This window comes from Coregonus lavaretus, assembly GCF_964263955.1.
Source record: "Coregonus lavaretus genome assembly, chromosome: 21".
Classification (NCBI taxonomy): Eukaryota; Metazoa; Chordata; class Actinopteri; order Salmoniformes; family Salmonidae; genus Coregonus; species Coregonus lavaretus.
The window spans coordinates 15,280,609-15,296,727 of NC_140008.1; the positions used below are offsets into that span (position 1 = coordinate 15,280,609).

The window sequence follows — 16,119 nt, forward strand, 5'->3', positions numbered from 1 at the left end:
TCGTATTTTGGCTAATTTAATATGACATCCGGGAACTTTTGGTATACTAACTATATCCATACTATGACCAATAAGCATACTACATACTCAATTTACTTCACAAATAGTATGGTTAGTGTGGTTAGTATGAGTATTCGAACACAGCTCTAGTGTCTGAAAGAATGATATGGATTTAATATTTGTCAAATTATTGAGCATGTCCTCAAAACATCAGAAATTGTCCTTATTTAGCATATCAAAAAGCATATCAAGATCCTCATATGGACCTCAGTCAAGAGCATATGCATTGCATGTGCTGAGAAAATACAGTGCATTTGGAAAGGATTCAGACCTCTTCCCTTTTTTCACATTTTGTTACGTTACAGCCTTATTCTATAATTGATTCAATTAATTGTTTTCCTCATCAATCTACAAACAATACCCCGTAATGTCAATGCCAAAACAGGTTTTTAGAAATGTTTGCAGAAATACCTTATTTACATAAGTATTCAGACCCTTTGCTATGAGACTTGAAATTAAGCTCAGGTGCATCCTGTATTCATTGATCATCCTTGAGATGTTTCTACAACTTGATTGAAGTCCACCTGTGGTAAATTCAATTGAATGGACATGATTTGGAAAGGCACACACCTGTCTATATAAGGTCCCACAGTTGACAGTGCATGTCAGAGCAAAAACCAAGCCATGAAGTTGAATGAATTGTCCGTAGAGCTCCGAGACAGGATTGTGTCGAGCCACAGATCTGGGGAAGGGTACCAAATAATTTCTGCAGCATTGAAGGTCCCCAAGAACACAGTGGCCTCCATCATTCTTAAATGGAAGAAGTTTGGAACCACAAGACTCTTCCTAGAGCTGGCCATCCGACAAAACTGAGCAATCGGGTGAGAAGAGCCTTGGTCAGGGAAGTGACCAAGAACCCGATGGTCACTCTGCCAGAGCTCCAGAGTTCCTATGTGGAGATGGGAGAACCTTCCAGAAGAACAACCATCTCTGCAGCACTCCACCAATCAGGCCTTTATGGTAGAGTGGCCAGACAGAAGCCACTCCTCAGTAAAAGGCACATGAGAGCCCGCTTGGAGTTTGCCAAAAGGCACCTAAAGGACTCTCAGACCATGAGAAACAGGATTGTCTGGTCTGATGAAACCAAGATTGAACTCTTTGGCCTGAATGCCAAGCATCACGTCTGGAGGAAGCCTGGCACCATCCCTACGGTGAAGTTGGTGGTGGCAGCATCATGCTGTGGGGAAGTTTTTCAGCGGCAGGGACTGGGAGACTAGTCAGGATCAAGGGAAAGATGAACGGAGCAAAGTACAGAGAGATCCTTGATGAAAACCTGCTCCAGAGCGCTCAGGACCTCAGACTGGGGGCGAAGGTTCACCTTCCAACAGGACAATGACCCTAAGCACACAGCCAAGACAACGCAGGAGTAGCTGTAGGACAAGTCTCTGAATGTCCTTGAGTGGCCCAGCCAAAGCCCGGACTTGAACCCAATCGAACATCTCTGGAGAGACCTGAAAGTAGCTGTGCAGCGACACTCCCCATCCAACCTGACAGAGCTTGAGAGGATCTGCAGAGAACAATGGGAGAAACTCTTAAGCCTAAAGTGCTTCAACAAAGTACTGAGTAAAGGGTCTGAATACTTATGTAAATGTATTATTTCAGTATTTTGCAAAACAATCTAAAAACCTATTTTTGCTTCGTCATTATGGTGTATTGTGTATAGATTGATGAGGGGAAAAACAATTTAATCTTTTATTTAGTCTTTTATGTCCAACAATAAACAATAAACAACATTTTTTTTTTATTCTCAGAAAACTTGGTGTGCCAAATAAAACCACCCGCTGGCCGCAAGTTTGGGAAAGACTATCAGTAACATTTCAAGTAAATATCTACTACTAGCCCTAACCTTAACCCTTATCCTAACCCTAAACTCAACACTTATCCTAACCCTAACCTCCATCCTTATCCTAACCCTAAACTTAACCCTAACCTTAATCCGTAACCTCCTGTTGGAAGGTGAACCTTCGCCCCCAGTCTGAGGTCCTGAGCGCTCTGGAGCAGGTTTTTATCAAGGATCTCTCTGTACTTTGCTCCGTTCATCTTTCCCTTGATCCTGACTAGTCTCCCAGTGGTCCTCTGTAGCTCAGCTGGTAGAGCACGGCGCTTGTAACGCCAAGGTAGTGGGTTCGATCCCCGGGACCACCCATACACAAAAAAAATGTATGCACGCATGACTGTAAGTCGCTTTGGATAAAAGCGTCTGCTAAATGGCATATTATTATTATTATTATTATTATTATTATTATAACAAGTATTTGCTTATCAACAGTTTGTTGATAGTATCACAATCTGTAGAGCATCTACAGATGGACTATCCGGACTATCCAAATAAAGTGTGTCATATTTCTTCAGGGCAACAAAGTGTTGTATGATCGTGGGCCTGTGCTTCCAGAGAAGACACTCACTCGCTGAGATGCTGCCGACTGAGCTAATCGGCCATCTGCACCCCAGGACTGAGAAATGTGGACGTCAGAGTTTATGGGAACATAAGCTAAACAGCCAGCCAGGCCTAGCTACTTTCAGAGGAGCGACGGGCGTGAGGGGAGTGATACTCCAGACGAGACTCCCAACATTTTCATGTCAAATCCAGAGACATACAAATCTCAGAGTGATATGCCAAATTTCTGCAGGATTCACTGGAGCACAAATGGTAGACTTTCCTCCCTCCCCAGCTCTCTCTTCTCTCCTTAGCACTAGCAGTCACTGACTGGGCGCCGCTTGGCAGCAGTGGGTGATTGGAAACATCTGCAGTAACTGAGTGAGTGTTCACTCGCCAGATAAAGAGAAAGGGAGGGATTGTTTTTGGAGGCATTTTGCTATTGGCAGTAGAAGAGTTGTTTACAGCAAACAGATCTCAACCAGTCATGTATGTTTAGATATGAAGATACTGTATTTTTTCCTCAGTGTGACAAAATTGATGAATTGTCTAAAACGCTATATATTATTTGTCTTTCAGCACTTCTTTACTGTGGCCACCCTGGAGAGGCCTGAATAAACAGGAGAGCAGACGACGAAGGGATATGATTGTGCACTTCCTGCTTGGCAACTACAGGAAGTAATTGAGCTCTACAGGAAGTAAGGACAAACCCCTAAAGATATCCCAGTTATTCTTCCATTGTTTTCATACGACTACGATACGACTGCAAAGGCCAAGCTGTCAGCACATTGAGTAGTAAACAGTTACTGAATGTTAAATTGATAGCCATGAGGGATTTATAGCTAGCTAGCTGTTGGGACATTGAGTATCTCACAGACTGGCACTGCCTGAATCCAGTGAATTCCCAAACCAGTGGGATTCAGCAGGTCCTGTAGACCCATTCAGCACAGCTGCCACTGATATCAGTGCTTGGAGTCAGAAAAGTATATTTTTATTTGGATGTGTGGCTCTAACAGACTAGCTATATAAATAATGAAATGGAGCCAGTAATTGGCGGTTCTAGGTAATTAGGACCAGGCTGTCAGCTAGCTTAGTCATTGCCTTAGTCTGATGGCGCATCAGAGAGGATAGTAATCACTATTATGTATGGAGGTTGTTGACACAACAATAATCCCATCCTTAGCTGGGATATCAGGGTTTATGTTTATCGGCCCCATTTCGAGAGGCATTCCCACATATTTTAAAGGCTTTATATCTGTCCGTTTACGCCGGTTACATGCGTCAATGTCTATGCCTGGCCCGCTGCATCGGCGGTAGGCAAACTAGAAGGCGAGGCAGACCCTCAGCTTGGTTTTGAATTTTCTGCTTGGCGACTCTGAAAAGCTTGTCCATATTTTATTAGTCAAACAGTTTTACTTTTCCGCTGCTAGCGGTGATGCCTCTCCATAAACAGCATTACCAACCATCTCAGCGGGTTTTCTGATACCCCTGTAATCCTGTCATTTCATTCATGGACACCTCCAGGGTTATTTTGGGACCATAGTGTATCTGCCTGCCTTTCTCTGCTCCTCTGTGTGAGAGATTGGATTCCCTCTTCTCTTCTCAACCCCGCCCCCAATTCACTAATTGTTAGATCCACATAGATAGATGTGATGTCCAGACCTCATGTATATAGGGGACTGCTTTCCAATGAGTTTAGTCAATTTCTTTACCTCTGAGTGCCCTACAGTACATAATTGCTACCCTCTTTTTATACCCCAGTTCTCTCAGATACAGTGAATGTTATGCAATACAGTCTGTTCCTACAGACCTAAATGGTTTTGTAAACGGGGACCGTTGAAGGTAAGATTGGTGGAGGGAGGACAAAAACTATTGTCTGTTTCGCTGGGCAGTGTGTGTAAATTGCATTGGCTTTGAATTAAACATGTGGCACCTCTGCACTCAAGCGTGATGGACATCCAACCATATTGCAGGCAGAGAAAAGGACTTTCTATTTATGGGAAGATATTGTATTCATTTGATTATAATAAAACATCCATTAGGCCCTGAGTGAATGGCACAGGGGAACATGCGACAGCTCAAGGTAATAATAGTCTGTGTCTGCTGCTCTCAACGAGGCTAGAGGGTCAGAGCCCTACTGATATTACTTTCCTTTGTATAGGAGCAGATACAGTGATATGGAGCAGGCGGGTAATAAAGAAATACAGTGGGGATGACATTTTTGACACCCTTGATAAAGATTATCAATAATGACTGTATAAAATAAATAATTCAAATTCTGACCTATAATGTATGCTCCAACAAATTGGGAAATTATATTATTTTATACTAATACAATTGCTCAGAGAAAATTATTTTGTTAAACAAGTAATCGTTTTTTCTGGAAAAAGTAGGCGTCAAAATGATTGATGCCCCTAAAGATTCTTATAAATAAAGTAGTCCAAAGTTTAGTATTTGGTCCCATATTCCTAGCATGCAACATCAAGCAAAACAATCTGAAACACAACCAAAACGAACTGCAAATGCATCCAAGTTTGTAGAGTCACAAGGTTAAAGTAGTCATTGCGTGCTAAGAATATGGGACCAAATACTAAACTTTGGACTACTTTCTTTTTAAGAATCTTTATGGATGTCAATCATTTTTACCCTTACCATTTTGAGAAAAATATTATTACTTGTTAAACAAAATCTGTTGCTCTGAGCAATTGTATTAGTATAAAATAATATAATTTCCCAATTCATTTCAGCATACAATATAGCTCAGCATTTGAATTATTATTTTATACAGCCATTATTGCTCATTTTGTTAAGGGTGTCAATAATTTTGGACCCCACTATATACACTACTGTTCAAAAGTTTGGGGTCACTTAGAAATGCAATTTTTTTGTCCATTAAAATAACATCAAATTGATCAGAAATACAGTGTAGACATTGTTAATGTTGTAAATGGCTATTGTAGCTGGAAACGGCTGATTTTTTTTATGGAATATCTCCATGCAAGATCTCACCTCGTGGGGCATCAATGATCATGAGGAAGGTGAGGGATCAGCCCAGAACTACACGGCAGGACCTGGTCAATGACCTGAAGAGAGCTGGGACCACAGTCTCAAAGAAAACCATTAGAAACACACTACGCCGTCATGGATTAAAATCCTGCAGCGCACGCAAGGTCCCCCTGCTCAAGCCAGCTCATGTCCAGGCCCATCTGAAGTTTGCCAATGACCATCTGGATGATCCAGAGGAGGAATGGGAGAAGGTCATGTGGTCTGATGAGACAAAAATAGAGCTTTTTGGTCTAAACTCCACTCGCCGTGTTTGGAGGAAGAAGAAGGATGAGTACAACCCCAAGAACACCATCCCAACCGTGAAGCATGGAGATGGAAACATCATTCTTTGGGGATGCTTTTCTGCAAAGTGGACAGGACGACTGCACCGTATTGAGGGGAGGATGGATGGGGCCATGTATCGCGAGATCTTGGCCAACAACCTCCTTCCCTCAGTAAGAGCATTGAAGATGGGTCGTGGCTGGGTCTTCCAGCATGACAGTGACCCGAAACACACAGCCAGGGCAACTAAGGAGTGGCTCCGTAAGAAGCATCTCAAGGTCCTGGAGTGGCCTAGCCAGTCTCCAGACCTGAACCCAATAGAAAATCTTTGGAGGGAGCTGAAAGTCCGTATTGCCCAGCGACAGCCCTGAAACCTGAAGGATCTGTAGAAGGTCTGTATGGAGGAGTGGGCCAAAATCCCTGATGCAGTGTGTGCAAACCTGGTCAAGACCTACAGGAAACGTATGATCTCTGTAATTGTAAACAAAGGTTTCTGTACCAAATATTAAGTTCTGCTTTTCTGATGTATCAAATACTTATGTCATGCAATAAAATGCAAATTATTTACTTAAAAACCATACAATGTGATTTTCTGGATTTTTGTTTTAGATTCCGTCTCTCACAGTTGAAGTGTACCTATGATTAAAATTACAGACCTCTACATGCTTTGTAAGTAGGAAAACCTGCAAAATCGTCAGTGTATCAAATACTTGTTCTCCCCACTGTATATATATATATATATCCATACATATACACACACTACCATTGAAAAGTTTGGGGTCACTTAGAAAGTTCCTTGTTTTCGAAAGAAAAGCACATTTTTTTGTCCATATATCTTTTTTTTTTATTGTGCTTCGTGACAGAGTTATGTTTGAGGTTGTAAAGAGAGCTGGAACATGGTGAAAAATAATATTACAGCCCATTAGATAGGGCAGAGCTAAGAGCTTCTCGCCGCTCTGCGACGGTAACCATGTCTCCTTGGCGGTGGTCAATGGCGCTGGGTTGTATTGTGTCTGATCTCCACTGCTGTTGCTCACAGATTGAGTCGTGTACATCACCAGAACTCTATCTCCTGGGGAGCTAATGCAGATGGTCTATCGTCTTCATCGTGCTCAGCAGGAGAGGAGAAGGGCAAACCAAGCTTCCTCAGGAATGTCCTATGGGAATGTCCCCCCCCCCCCCCCTTCAACCTCCACCCTTATAGTCATGCTTAAAAAGATAGGCTGGCTTTGTGTGCATGGGTGTAGTTTTTGTGTGCAGGGGTGTAATTTCTGTGTGCAGGGGTGTAATTTTTGGGTGCAGGGGTGTAGTTTTTGTGTGCAGGGGTGTCGTTTTTGTGTGCAGAGGTGTAGTTTTTGTGTGCAGGGGTGTAGTTTTTTATGCTCTCCTGGGCAGTCAAGGCCCTGTTTGCATGAGAGTTATGTGAAACAACCAGATGAGGAATCCTAGGTATTCTGAATGGAACGTGATGCGTGTCCTCTCTGGTTCCTCGTGTCCTCTCTAGTTCCTCTCGATCCTCTCTGTCTCGCTTGTGTGCCTTCTTTCCCTCCATTTGCATCTACACATTCTGCACTTTTGCATCTGCACTGTTCATCAAATCAAATGTTATTTGTCACATGCGCCGAATACAACAGGTGTAGACCTTACCGTGAAATGCTTACTTACAATCCCTTAACCAACAATGCAGTTTTAAGAAAATAGAGTTAAGAAAATATTTACTAAATGAACTAAAGTAAAGCTTCCCGTTGCGACGACCACAAAGATCCATCTGCTAGTCCCGGCCCGCTAGCACACGCAATCAACAGCCGTGCCTCCTGCTCGCCTGTGTCATAGCAGCCACTGAACTGCTCCCGGACTCACCTATTGCTGTTCACTGGACCTTATGATCACTCAGCTACACAGCTGATGCCTGCTGGACTGTTCCTTTATACGGTACCCCATCCTGTTTATCTGTTTAGCCGCAGCTCAACCTTTCGTCTCCATCACCAGCTGTTGTCTTAGCTCTCTCAAATAACACCTGTGATTGCTTTATGCCTCTCTCCCATGTCAGTATGCATATTGCTGTTTCGGTTAGTTCTTACTGTACTTTTTCACTGTAGAGCCCTCAGTCCTGTTCAAACTGCCTCAGATAGCTCCTTTGTCCCACCCCCCACACACGCGGAGACCGGCTCAATCGGTGCCTCCAGTGATGCTATCTCTTTCATCGTTACCCAACGCTTAGGTTTACCTCCACTGTACTCATATCCTTCCATATCCTTGTCAGTACATAATGCCCTGAATATATTCTACAACGCCTGGAAATCTGCCCCTTTTATTCTCTGTACCCAACGCACTAGAAGACCAGTTCTTAAAGTCTTTAGCCGTATCCTTATTCTATTCTTCCTCTGGTGATGTAGAGGTTAACCCAGGCCCTGTACCCCCCAGTATCACTCCTACTCCCCAGGCGCTCTCATTTGTTGACTTCTGTAACCGCAAAAGCCTTGGTTTCTTGCATGTTAACATCAGAAGCCTCCTCCCTAAGTTTGAGTTATTCACTGCGTTAGCTCACTCGACCAACCCTGATGATTTAGCAGTGTCTGAATCCTGGCTTAGGAAGGCCACCAAAGATTCAGAAATGTCCATTCCCAACTACAACATTTTCCGTCTAGATAGAACTGCCAAAGGGGACGGAGTTGCAATCTACTGTAGAGCTCTATCATACTATCCAGGTCTGTGCCCAAACAGTTTGAGCTTCTACTTCTAAAAATCCACCTTTCCAGAAATAAATATCTCACTGTTGCCGCTTGCTACAGACCCCCCTCAGCCCCCAGCTGTTTCCTGGACACCATATGTGAATTGATTGCCCCCCATCTATCCTCAGAGTTCGTATTGCTTGGTGACCTAAACTGGGATATGATTAACACCCCGCCATCCTACAATCTAAACTAGATTCCCTCAATCTCACACAAATTATCAAGGAACCTACCAGGTACAACCCTAAATCCGTAAACATGGGCACCCTCATAGATATCATCCTGACTAATTTACCCTCTAAATACACCTCTGCTGTCTTCTAACCAGGATCACAGCGATCACTGCCTCATTGCCTGCGTCCGTAATGGGTCCGCGGTCAAACGACCACCCCTTATCACTGTCAAACGCTCCCTAAAACACTTCAGTGATCAGGCCTTTCTAATTGACCTGGCCGGGTATCCTGAATGGATAATGACCTCATTCCGTCGGTAGAGGATGCCTGGTTGTTCTTTAAAAGTGCTTTCCTCTCCATCTTAAATAAGCATGCCCCATAAAAAAAATAACAGATATAGCCCCTGGTTCATCCCAGACTTGACTGCCCTTGACCAGCACAAAAACATCCTGTGGCGTACTGCATTAGCATCGAACAGCCCCCGCGATATGCAACTTTTCAGGGAAGTCAGGAACCAATATACACAATCAGTTAGGAAAGCAAAGGCTAGCTTTTTCAAACAGAAATTTGCATCCTGTAGCATTAACTCCAAAAAGTTTTGGGACACTGTAAAGTCCATGGAGAATAAGAGCACCTCCTCCCAGCTGCCCACTGCACTGAGGCTAGGAAACACTGTCACTACCGATAACTCTACGATAATCGAACATTTCAACAAGCATTTTTTTTCTACTGCATGCCATGCTTTCCACCTGGCTACCCCTACCCCGGCCACCAGCTCTGCACCCTCCGCTGCAACTTGCCCATGACCCCCCGTCTGAGATCCCCAGAGATTGGAAAGCTGCCGCTGTCATCTCCCTCTTCAAAGGGAGTGACACTCTAGATCCAAACTGTTACAGACCTATATCCATTCTGCCCTGCGTTTCGAAAGTATTTGAAAGTTAACAAACAGATCACCGACCATTTAGAATCCCACCGTACCTTCTCCGCTATGCAATCTGGTTTCCGAGCTGGTCATGGGTGCACCTCAGCCACGCTCAATGTACTAAACGATATTATAACTGCGATCGATAAAAGACAGTACTGTGCAGCCGTCTTCACTGCATTCTTATTGACAGACTAAATAGCCTTGGTTTCTCAAATGACTGCCTCGCCTGGTTCACCAACTACTTCTCAGATAGAGTTCAATGTGTCAAATCGGAGGGCCTGTTGTCTGGACCTCTGGCAGTCTCTATGGGGGTGCCACAGGGTTCAATTCTCAGGCAGACTCTATTCTCTGTGTATATCAATGATGTCGCTCTTGCTGCTGGTGACTCTCAGATCCACCTCTACGCAGACGACACCATTTTGTATACATCTGGCCCTTCATTGGACACTGTGTTAACAAACCTCCAAACGAGCTTCAATGCCATACAGCCTCCTTCCGTAGCCTCGAACTGCTCTTAAGCGCAAGTAAAACTAAATGCATGCTCTTCAATCGAACGTTGCTTGCACCCGCCTGCCCGACTAGAATCACTACTCTCGGCGGGTCTGACTTAGAATATGTGGACAACTACAAATACCTAGGTGTCTGGTTAGACCGTAAACTCTCCTTCCAGACTCACATTAAGCATCTCCAATCCAAAGTTAAATCTAGAATCGGCTTCCTATTTCGCAACAAAGCCTCCTTCACTCATGCTGCCAAACATGCCCTCGTAAAACTGACTATCCTACCGATCCTTGACTTTGGCGATGTAATTTACAAAATAGCCTCCAACACTCTACTCAGCAAATTGGATGTAGTCTATCACAGTGCCATCCGTTTTGTCACCAAAGCCCCATATACTACCCACCATTGTGACCTGTACGCTCTCGTTGGCTGGCCCTCACTACATATTCGTCGCCAAACCCACTAGCTCCAGGTCATCTATAAATCACTGCTAGGCAAATCCCCGCCTTATCTTAGCTCATTGGTCACCATAGCAACACCCACCCGTAGTATGCGCTCCAGCAGGTATATCTCACTGGTCATCCCCAAAGCCAACACCTCCTTTGGCCGCCATTCCTTCCAGTTCTCTGCTGCCAATGACTGGAACGAACTGCAAAAATCTCTGAAGCTGGAGACTCTTATCTCCCTCTCTAACTTTAAGCATCAGTTGTCAGAACAGCTTACCGATCATTGCACCTTTACACAGCCCATCTGTAATTAGCCCACCCAACTACCTCATCCCCATATTGTTATTCATTTTGCTCATTTGCACCCCAGTATATCTATCATTCCAGTGTTAATACTAAATTGTAATTATTTTGCACTATGGCCTATTTATTGCCTTCATAACTTACTACATTTGCACACACTGTATATAGATTTTCTATTGTGTTATTGGCTGTATGTTTTGTTTACCCCATATTTAACTCTGTGTTGTTGTTTTTATCGCACTGCTTTGCTTTATCTTGGCCAGGTCGCAGTTGTAAATGAGAACTTGTTCTCAACTGGCTTACCTGGTTAAATAAAGGTGAAATAAAAAAATTAAATAAAAATGTGTTTTTGTAAAATGTTCGGTGGAAATTGGTAAAAGTAGTCCTTGTGCATAGCGTTGTTTGCCTGGCTACCCAAACTCTTTGCTCCGGCCAAAAGCTACACCATGCCCACGGACGTTAATTTTCTCCGCAATGAGTTTTGATCTGAGTACCTCCCCGACAATTTCTAGAACAGAAAAATATTCTAGCAGTTCAAATTGGTTCCAGAAACTGATGGGTTGGACCAGAGTCAGAACCCACATTTTGTTACGTTACAGCCTTATTCTTACATTTTACACACAATACCCCATAATGACAAAGTGAAAACAGGGTTTTTAGACCCTTCTTCCAGCCAAGACAATGGCAACAATAGAGATGAAACAAGATCTACACAAAGCAAACGGAATGGTTGATGTGCAACATTTACCTGCAGCTAACTTTGCAGATATCACTACTGGGTGATTTGAAAAGTCATAGTCAGTCGATCAATAATATAATAATACTTTTAGCAAAAAAAAGTATCTTTAATTTACAATCTGTAGATACTGAGAATGGAAAGGTTCAGAACTTTTGTGAAACATCACAGCACAGTTGAAAAGTATATGGCAAAAATGGATGGTGTTGGCAGATAGATGGGAGGGGTTGAGTGGAGCTGAAGGGTGGGATTATAAACAACATGATAACTAATGTAAAATATGCTGTGTCTGTAAAATGTATGTGGGTTCGGAACAGCACAGTTAAAAATATATGGCAAAGTAGAAATCAAGCTGGATGGTCTTCGGAGATGGGAGGGGTTGATGGTAGCTGAAGGATGGGATTAAAAACAAACAAAAGATAACTGTTGTAAGGTGCATTGTGTCCGTAAAATGTAAATAGGATGTATAAACTGGAAGTAGAAGCCTAAGTCTTGTTGTCCATTCGTTTACTCCAATTAGGAGAGGGGTGGGTAGGTTTAGGGGAAAATAATAAAGGAAAATATATTTTAAAAAGATATGTGTGTATGTACAGTGAGAGAAAAAAGGATTTGATCCCCTGCTGATTTTGTACGTTTGCCCACAGACAAAGAAATGATCAGTCTATAATTTTAATGGTAGGTTTATTTAAACAGTGAGAGACAGAATAACAACAAAAAAATCCAGAAAAACGCATGTCAAAAATGTTATAAATTGATTTGCATTTTAATGAGTGAAATAAGTATTTGACCCCCTCTCAATCAGAAAGATTTCTGGCTCCCAGATGTCTTTTATACAGGTAACGAGCTGAGATTCGGAGCACACTCTTAAAGGGAGTGCTCCTAATCTCAGCTTGTTACTTGTATAAAAGACACCTGTCCACAGAAGCAATCAATCAATCAGATTCCAAACTCTTCACCATGGCCAAGATCAAAGAGCTCTCCAAGGATGTCAGGGACAAGATTGTAGACCTATACAAGGCTGGAATGGGCTACAAGACCATCGCCAAGCAGCTTGGTGAAAAGGTGACAAAAGTTGGTGCAATTATTCACAAATAGAAGAAACACAAAATAACTGTCAATCTCCCTCGGCCTGGGGCTCCATGCAAGATCTCACCTTGTGGAGTTGCAATGATCATGAGAACGGTGAGGAATCAGCCCAGAACTACACAGGAGGATCTTGTCAATGATCTCAAGGCAGCTGGGACCATAGTCACCAAGAAAACAATTGGTAACACATTACGCCGTGAAAGACTGAAATCCTGCAGCGCCCGCAAGGTCCCCCTGCTCAAGAAAGCACATATACAGGGCCGTCTGAAGTTTGCCAATGAACATCTGAATGATTCAGAGGAGAACTGGGTGAAAGTGTTGTGGTCAGATGAGACCAAAATCGAGCTCTTTGGCATCAACTCAACTCGCCGTGTTTGGAGGAGGAGGAATGCTGCCTATGACCCCAAGAACACCATCCGTCAAACATGGAGGTGGAAACATTATGCTTTGGGGGTGTTTTTCTGCTAAGGAGACAGGACAACTTCACTGCATCAAAGGGAAGATGGACGGGGCCATGTACCGTCAAATCTTGGGTGAGAACCTCCTTCCCTCAGCCAGGGCATTGAAAATGGGTCATGGATGGGTATTCCAGCATGACAATGACCCAAAACACACGGCCAAGGCAACAAAGGAGTGGCTCAAGAAGAAGCACATTAAGGTCCTGGAGTGGCCTAGCCAGTCTCCAGACCTTAATCCCATAGAAAATCTGTGGAGGGAGCTGAAGGTTCGAGTTGCCAAACGTCAGCCTCGAAACCTTAATGACTTGGAGATGATCTGCAAAGAGGAGTGGAACAAATCCCTCCTGAGATGTGTGCAAACCTGGTGGCCAACTACAAGAAACGTCTGACCTCAGTACTTGGTGGCAAAACCCTTGTTGGCAATCACAAAGTCATGTTTTGCAGATGGGTCAAATACTTATTTCCCTCATTAAAATTAAAATCAATTAATAACATTTTTGACATGCGTTTTTCTGGATTTTTGTTGTTGTTATTCTGTCTCTCACTGTTCAAATAAACCTACCGTTAAAATTATAGACTGATCATGTCTTTGTCAGTGGGCAAACTTACAAAATCAGCAAGGGATCAAATACTTTTTTCCCTCACTGTATGTGTATATATTTACAAAAGATATGGGGGATTGGAAATGATGGAATCTACAATCTATCTGCACAATTTTTACAATTTACTTCATAATTATCAGCTAGCTATATGTGAATCATAATAATCTAGCTAACCAGATATTTTAACAGGCAAAAATTACGTAAAATGAATGTTTTGCAAGGTAGATGTCAATTATTTATGGGTAGCTAGCTACCAATTATTTGTGGGTATCTAGCTAGCTAACAGTAGTAGCTAGCCTGTCAACATTAGCCCTATTGACTTACTATGGGCTTGCGATCTATGCACACTACAGTTGGTATTGTAGGCAGGTAAACACAGTATGTATTTATATATCAAGATAAAATGTTGTAGTCAGGCAACATATGAGATGTGAATGGGCAACATTTAATTCTGTCAGAGTTTATTTTCTCTCGCTTCAGCACAAATAATGGCCGCCATTGATTTCAAGAAATGTTACGTCGTTTTTGACGCGGTTGCGTCATATTTCTGTAGATACTTTCCGTTGAATCTTGCGTCGATGCATGCTTAAAAATATGTACAAACGGAGTACGCATTTGAGAAGTGCCCTCCGTGCTCCGTTTCGCATACTTTGATTTGGACTCATACTCCGACCCTCCCGTGCTCGGAGCACGGTAGTATGCATTTTGAGAAACACTCTTAGTCTCAGCATCACTCTGTTAACATGGAATTGCCCATAATTGGTGACCCTGGTTAGGGACGAGTGGATAGATATTTTGGAAGTGACACAACAAACAAAAGTGTAAAAGCAAAATCTATTGCTTTTGCCCCAAACTGAAGTGTTTTGATCATTTCTCAACAAAGCACTTCAATCTTAAGAAATGGTTCAGTTTTGCTCGGAGTGTGTCGGAATGTGTGTGTCCTGCTGCCCGCATATTTATATTAGGCTGCAATCAGTACAGGAAATGGAGAGCCGTTGCTTTAAAGTCCCTACAGAGTCATGTTATTCTCCATCAGCAGAGAGACAAGGAGGCGGACCCCCTAACCCCCTCGTCTGTCCCCCTCGCCCCTACCCAACAGACCGCCTGGCAGAAGAGAGAACAAGTGGCCATTAACGCAGACAAACTCACCGTCTCCACGGTCACACTGCTGTCATACTCAGGCCCGTGTAATTGCATTTTCCCTGTATTTTGTCCCTGTATGTCTCCGTTGCTCTCTTCATCGCTCTTTCTTCCTCTCTCCTTCTTCTCACCCCACCTTCCTCCTTCCCCTCTCCCTCCTCACCGTTCCTTCATGTTGGAATCTGGAGTGTGGCGATGAAATTAATTGGGTCACAGTTTAATAGTGATCTGGTGGGGCTCCTGTGGCTTGCCTGTGTCTGTTATGGGATGGGAACAGTGGCGGGGTGCTCCTCTCACCCGGTATGTCTGAAAATGAGGAGTGCTGAGCCTCCAGTCTGTGGCACGGTGTAACTTCACGCTACCTGCACACCCCTCTCCATTATGCAAATCTATAATTTTTTTCACCCACACAAATAATCTCCCTCCATGCATTTATACGGTTCAAAACATACTGCTGGAGATGAGTTCTGTCAGCTGTCTGACTGATGTGTGTAGGCTATGCTAGAGGAGCAGCTAGGCCTCAGATGGCTGTATGTAGTTTACTGGGTTAGTAAACCACTGGTGGGGTTACTCAGCATGGAGCGCTGGTTTATCTTTGGCTCTAGAGGTGGTGGGTCCAAATGAAAACCCATTGAGACCAAAATGTTCTGTTTACACTCAATAAAATTGATTACCCTCTCTCTGTCTCTCGCTGTCTCTCAATTCAATTACATTTCAATGTAAGGGCTTTATTGGCATGGGAAACATATGTTAACATTGCCAAAGCAAGTGAAGTAGATAGTAAACAAAAGTGAAATAAACCATAAATATTAACAGTAAACATTACACTCAGAAATTTCAAATGTCATATTATGTATATATACAGTGTTGTACCAATGTGCAAATAGTGAAAGTACAAATGGGAAAATAAATAAACATAAATATGGGTTGTATTTACAATGGTGTTTGTTCTTCACTGGTTGCCCTTTTCTTGTGGCAACAGGTCACCAATCTTGCTGCTGTGATGGCACACTGTGGTTTTTCACCCAGTAGATAAGGGAGTTTATCAAAATTGGGTTTGTTTTCGAATTCTTTGTCGATCTCTGTAATCTGAGGGAAATATGTGTCTCTAATATGGTCATACATTTGGCAGGAGGTTAAGAAGTACAGCTCAGTTTCCACCTCATTTTACGGCCAGTGTGCACATAGCCTGTCTTCTCTTGAGAGCCAGGTCTGCCTATGGCGGCCTTTCTCAGTAGCAAGGCTATGCTCAC

The 16,119-nt window shown here is 43.1% G+C and overlaps 1 protein-coding gene across 1 annotated transcript in view; it reads left to right on the forward strand.

The window, feature by feature from the left end:
• Positions 1-16,119, forward strand: part of LOC311149239 (plexin-B2-like) — a 209,705-nt gene that overhangs the window by 68,535 nt on the left and 125,051 nt on the right. The window contains exon 2 of the mRNA XM_084186326.1: positions 3,017-3,135. The gene's annotated coding sequence lies outside the window, so the exon portion shown is untranslated. The remainder of the gene's footprint in view (positions 1-3,016; positions 3,136-16,119) is intronic.